Source organism: Crocuta crocuta, unplaced genomic scaffold (genome assembly GCF_008692635.1).
Source record: "Crocuta crocuta isolate KB4526 unplaced genomic scaffold, BGI_CrCroc_1.0 scaffold452, whole genome shotgun sequence".
NCBI lineage: Eukaryota > Metazoa > Chordata > Mammalia > Carnivora > Hyaenidae > Crocuta > Crocuta crocuta.
This window is the reverse complement of record NW_027528851.1, coordinates 1843986-1850886: the sequence shown is the minus strand read 5'-3', so window position 1 is coordinate 1850886 and position 6901 is coordinate 1843986. Positions and strand designations below refer to the sequence as shown.

General features: G+C 37.6%; 1 pseudogene; it reads right to left on the bottom strand.

Moving 5' to 3' along the window:
- Positions 1-419: 419 nt before the first annotated feature.
- On the bottom strand, positions 420-1443 carry LOC144224935 (heterogeneous nuclear ribonucleoprotein A1-like; annotated as a pseudogene).
- Between the last annotated feature and the right edge of the window lie 5458 nt (positions 1444-6901).

Below are 6901 nucleotides of genomic sequence, written 5' to 3'. Positions count from 1 at the left end.
TAAGTTTGTTCTTATAGTGACCAGAAATCCATGATGTTTATTCAAGGTGTAGGCCTTAAGTGCAGATAGTAACTTTAACAACATAGTTAAAAGCACTTCTTTAAACACACACACACACACACACACACACACACACACACATTTATTCAATGTCATGATCAGACTATTACATTTAGCAATCAACAGCATGGGTGCGAAGAAAAAAAATCTATATAAAAACCCTTTGTTAGAATGCTTTACACTTTCCAAAGAACAGAAACTAAAATAACCTGTTATACAATTAGTCACAAGTACAGTCCTCGAGTTTTTTGCCCATACACATGAGTATTGTCTAAAACCTGTCTTCTTGGTAGCAGCAAGGCCCTGCCAACACTGTGCTTGGCTGAGTTTACAAATCTGTTGTAACCTGTAACTTCCCTGTCACTTCTCTGGCTCTCCTCTCCTGCTAAGCTTTGTTTCCTGGCAGTAATTAAAACCTTCTGCCACTGCCACAGTTACTGCTGCTGCTGGAACTGCCATAGCCACCTTGGTTTTGTGGTTTGGCAAAGTATTGGCCTTCACCACCATAGGGGCCAGAGCTTCTACCTCCAAAATTTCCTCCTTTCATGGGTCCAAACTTTAAAGACTGATTGTTGTAATTGCCAAAAACATTATAGCTTCCACCACCCCCAAAGTTGCTTCCATCGTTACCAAATCTGTTATAGCCATCCCCATTGCCACTATATCCACCACCACCTGGACTGCCACCAAAGCCACCACGCCCACTGAAGTTCCCTCCATGACCAAAGTTGTCATTCCCACCAAAACCACCTCCGCAATTGCCACTTTGACTCCACAATCACCACTTTCCAGAACCACTTCAACCTCTTTGGCTGGAGGAAGTACTCGCCATCTCTTGCTTAGACAGAGCCTTCCTTACTTCACAGTTGTGGCCGTTCACAGTATGGTATTTCTGAATGACAATCTTGTCTACAGAGTCATGTTCATCAAATGTTACAAAAACAAAGTCTCTCTTTTTGCCACTGCCTCGGTCAGTCATTTCAATCACTTCAATTTTCCCATACTGTTCAAAACAATCTCTTAAATGATGTTCTTCAGTGTCTTCTTTAATGCCACCAACAAAACTCTTTTTCACAGTTAGGGAGGTACCAGGTCTTTGAGAATCTTCTCTCAAGACATCCGTCTTTGGTTCTACAACTCTTCCATCCACCTTGTGTGGCCTTGCATTCATGGCCGCATCCACCTCTTCCACAGTGCATAGGTGACAAACCCAAAGCCTCTGGAGCACTTGGTGTTTGGAGCTCTCATTACCACACAGTCCATAAGTGTTCCCCATTGCTCAAAATGTCTCCTCAGACTCTCATCAGTTGTTTCAATGCTCAAAACTCCGATGAAAAGCTTCTGCAGCTGTTCAGGCTCTTTGGGAGACTCTGACTTAGACATGATGGTGGTGAGGGGAGACTTTAAGGATGCTTACTCGGCGGCGTCCACGGGCAGAAAGTAAAAGCACTTCTTAAAGAACATTAAATCCATTTATTTGTGTCACCAGTGAGTTTAGTCCATTCTGCTATCCACTTATTCCTGTTATTTTTAATCATACAAAAGGATCACCAGCTCTCAGAAGCCTCACTGAAAGGGCTCCTCAAAGATAAGGTTATAAGATTATAATATACATGAAAATGTTATATCAATATACTTCCATGTATGCACACATTGATACCAGTTACTTTCTCCTACCCAACTGATGTGGTTCATGGCTCGTGTTTAGTTCTTGATGTATGATTTTTCAACCTCTATTACTAACTCATACACTACTATACATAAGGAAACAGTTCTAACTCATCATTTAATTCCCAAGCCTATCCACTGGCACTTACTGAGAAATACTGACCACTCAATTATTTTTTTTTTCCAAACTTTTGGGGAACCTACTCTGGTATATAGAAATTACAAGCTATAGAGAGCTATATCTTAGCATGAATATCTATTCAGGTGTTGGTTATTCATATAGGGATTCACCAGTATATTAATTTGATACAGCCACAAAAAAAGGCGACTAATTTAAAAGCCAGGTAATTCAGAAATGTCTCCTTTCTATTCCTATTAGTGCTTCTTTAGCTCTCTCATTGATCTATCAGTGTTGACTTTTGTAAGGAATTCATAAGAAGGAAGCTAATCCTAAACCATACCCATATGGTAATTCTGAAGTCATCGTTATTAACTACTTTCCACTTGCTGACCTTTTATCTCTCATATATGAATAAGTATCTTATTTTCTTATTATGAAAGTACAAGGGAGATAACATATTGGATAGAAAGATTTTTTTTTTTTTTTTTTGTCTCCTGAGTGTAAACAGCTGAAGTGACTTGGTAAGCAGAGTGGACTACAAGTTTGGAATGACTCTAAAATGGTCTGATTCCAGAGACATGTTGAGAAACTGAAAAGAGTAATGTTGGGCTGTAGAAGTAATAGAAATCTGTTCCATNGTGGGGGAGAGGGGGGTGATGGGCACGGAGGAGGGCATTTGTTGGGATGAGCACTGGGTGTTGTTGGGAACCAACTTGACAGTAAACTATTTATAAAAAAATAAAAATAAATAAATTACAACTCAATACAAAAAAAAAAAAGAAATCTGTTACCTGCTTTCTTTTTTCAAGGAATGCCACCAAGGGTTGAAGGGCCATAGATATGGGAGGCTCATGAATGTCTGAGATTAAACTATGATTGCTGAGCCCTTGGAAATAGTGAGGAAATCTCTGAAGGTCAAAGTGCAGAGAAACACCAAACTGATGGCTTTGGAATAGACTGCATGGTTAAGTCAATGGAAATCTCAGTAGTGACCACAGTGAATGAAGACTAGGGAGTCATTCTAGGTAGCACAGACTTCCAAAAATATGTAACATCTAAGAGAAGGATAAGAGTACCTCAAAACGTGACTGAGTTAGAGAATAGGATCTCAGGACAAAATGTATTTGATTACTATAATTAAAATGAGTGACAGTTATGCACATTTTAAGCACTAGTTTTTGTGATGCTCTTCTATAATACTTATTTTATATTTTTAAGTTTATTACTTAAGGAGAGAGTACAAGCAGAGAAGGGGTGGGTGGAATCCCAAGCATGCTCCACACTGTCAGTATAGAGCTCAACATGTAGCTCAGTCTCACAAACTGCGAGATCCTGACCTGAGCAGAAATCAAGAGTCAGAGATATTTGAGGCACGTGGGTGGCTCAGTCGGTTAAGCCTCCAAGTTTGGCTCAGGTCATGATCTCAATTTGTGAGTTTGTGAGTTTGAGCCCAGCATCGGGCTCTGTGCTGACAGCTCAGAGCCCGGAGCCTGCTTGGGATTCTCTCTCTCCCTAGCTCTCTGCCCCTCCCCCATCCCCACTTTGTCTGTCTCTCTCTGTCAAAAATAAACTTAGAAAAAAAAGATGCTTCACTGACTGAGCCACCCAGGTGGTTCCTGTGATGCTTTTTTTCTAAAATTACTGAAGTTTAGTGGTAAGCAAATATTAGAACACAAAACTTTTTGCTTTTAAGATTATTTTCTTAGGATAGAATCTAGAATTGGAAATACTGGGGAAACTGGTCTAAATACCTAGGCACCCTAAACTTATATTGCTGGATTATTTTCTAAAACTTGTAAGAAACTGTAACTTCTTAGCAAGTTAAAAATTAATATTCTTGGGGTGCCTGGGTGGCTCAGTCAGTTAAGCCTCTGGCTTTGGCTCAGGTCATGATCTCGCGATTCATGAGTTTGAGTCCCATGATGGGCTCTGTGCTGACATCTTGGAGCAGGGAGCCTGCTTCAGATTCTGTCTCCCTCTCTCTCTGCCCCTCCCCCTCTTGCTCACACGCGCTCTTTTTCTCTCTCTCTCTCTCCCCTGCTCTCTCTCAAAACTAAATAAACATTAAAAAAGATTTTTAAATTTAATATTCTTTTAAGAATTGTGAACTTAATTTAAAAGAGTATCTTATAATTCCCATTTATTTGTTCTGCTGACATCAAGTGGTTGATTAATTTCACTAGTCATTTATATTTACATTTTTTGTGAAATATCCATATATGTTGTTTGCCTTAAGGTTTCAATGTAGTTTTTTTACTTGATAAATTTACTGTTATCTAAGATTTATGTTAAGAGTAATTAATTCAGTTTCTATCAAAAGATTATTTCAGTAAATTGTTTTGGTAATAGTCATATAAGTTCAGCTAATAAAGAAGCTTCATCCATTCATCTAGTTATTCAATTAATATTCATTCAGCAAGTCACCAGCCAACCCTATAGCTGAAACAAACAAGTAACCAGTATCAAGATGTTTAGCAGAGAGAAGACTTTGATAATTACCATAAAAGCAACCATGTAATATATGTAATTACATGTAATAAATAGTTACACATAATAGTTTTTATTAGTTTTCTTGGGCTGCTATAACAAAATAGCAGAGATACGTCGCTTAAACAACAAAAATTTATTTTGTTCTGAAGACTGGAAGTTCAAGATCAACTTGAAGGTTTGGTTGGTTGGTTTCTGGTGAGAGCTCTCCCACTTGGGTTGCAGATGGCTGCTGTTTTGCTAAGTGCTCACACAGCCCTTCCTACAGTTTTATGCGATGGCAGGGAGGGGGAGGATAGAAAAGTGAGGGGAGAGAGAAAAAAAGAAAAGAAAGGAAAAGAGAAAAGAAAAGAAAGAAAAAAAGGAAAGGAATGGAAAGGAAAAGAAAGGAAACAGAGAAGGACAGAAAATGAGTGTGAGTGTGAGCCCCCTCTAGTATCTCTTCTTATAAGAATACTAATGGAATCCTACTGGATCAAAGCCACACCCTTATGATCCTCATTTAACTATAATTATTTCCTTACTCCAAATACAACCACACTGACAGTTAGGACTTTAACATATCAACTTNNNNGGGGGGGGGGGGACAGGGGGAGGGAGATATGAATATTCAGTCCATAACACAGTTTATTAGAGATATTCCATCTTAAGAATGGTAAGAAAATCTGGTAACATACTCACTTATTCAAACAACATACATTTATTAAATGGCTAATATGTACCAGGCATTAAGCTAAATAGTTACAGTAGTTGTTTTCTTAGAGAAGTCAATAATCTTATAGAAAGAGAGATAAGAAAATCACAATACAATTTAAATGCTCTAACAGAACCACATCAAAGCTCTCTGAAAACACAAAGAGGGAACAACTAGATCTGTCTATGGGAGTTGGAAAAGATATCACAGAACAGAAAATATTTATTTGGGCTTTACATGTTGAATAGGATTGTGCAATGGCAGACAAGTAAGTCATATAATAGTGATAGGATATTGTTCCTCAGGCAATATCTTACGTTTGCTTCCTGTCTTCAGAACTGCAGATTTTTCAAAGACAACTTTCTGAGTGGTGCTGTTCATAGACGGGAGCAAAGGATGCACATCCAACTTTGTCCTCACCTCCTCCTACTAAAATCTTCAGAGAAAGGGAATAGATTGTAGGGGGAATCCAGCAACTTTCAAAGTTGCTGTTATATGTAGTAGCCCCAATAAAACTGTTCCACTCTCACTCCATTAGATATCGGTCTCATGATAACGTACCTTACACAGTAGTAGGTTCTAAAGTCAACATGAAGGTACGTGTGCATTTGATAGGACCACAAAGAATCATAACATCAGCCATATGACTTATGTCTATATCAACCTACAATGTTCGCCCTGCATTTGGATGAAACTCTTAAGGAAAAAATAAATATCTAGATTTAGCTAGCCTAATAAAATCATGTCCATTGTTATCTATTAAAAGATGCATACAAATTATAAACATAATCTTTAAGACTCAGGTTTCTAGTAGTTTCTTACAGAAACTATGGTACATTATTAAGTAAAATTGGATCACTCTCACACGACAGAAAGAAATCCACAGGATCTGAATATTAATGGGAACAAGAATAAGTGACAAAAATCTAAGAATCACATTTGAGTGCTAAGCAGCACAGAGTATTTTCAGTCCCTTCCCAGAATCGTCTCATGGAATCCTCAAAACAATGTCATGTGGTAAGTATTGTCACTATCTATTATTACAAATAAGACAGGCTAACTAGCCCCAGCTCACCCAACAGAACACAGAGTTGGGGTTTAAGCCTTATGGTCTGACTACAGAGCCTCTAGTCCTTATATACTTCAATATACTGCTAAGCAAAAACAAAGAACTGGTGATCAGTAAGGCAGAGAAAGAATCTGATTAAAGCATAACTTTTACCTGTGATAAAATAATTACTTCTTTTTTGTCTTCTATAGACTTACCTTTAAATTGTCGAACTGCACCATAAGAAAATTTCTTATAATTACTAGTAGACAAAAAAATGCCATGCTACATGTCTACAGTCTATTTAAACATAAAGAAAGGATGAAAGTCTAGCAGCAAAGCAGAAAGGAAAAAAAATTATACATATTTTTACATATTATTAAGAATCAGCCTTGTATTTTCCTCTTATGAGTAGTGTCCCAAAGATCTGCCATGTCTACTGTGTTAAGTGTGAGTTCAAGAGATTAAGGGCACTGATGGGCATCTAGTTCACTGTTATTTCCTTCTCCTTGCAACCTCGCATTGCTATACATCTGTTTTGTTGATTCAGAAGAGCACTTGAGATGCTTTACAGTTGATTTTGACAAGTGCTACAATTTGATAGGGGAAGATAATTCTTGCTGAGATGATTTCCAAAGTACAGAAATTATACTTTTGAGTAGATAGTACCTTTCTTTATGATCAGAATTTTCATTTAATATACAGCATACTTAAGCTTGGTAATCACATTTCCTTTCTTCTGAAAAAATTGACGGGTGTCTTTGATCTCATATATTAAACCAACACATATTAAATCTTATTCTTGATTCTGATTGTTTTCTTT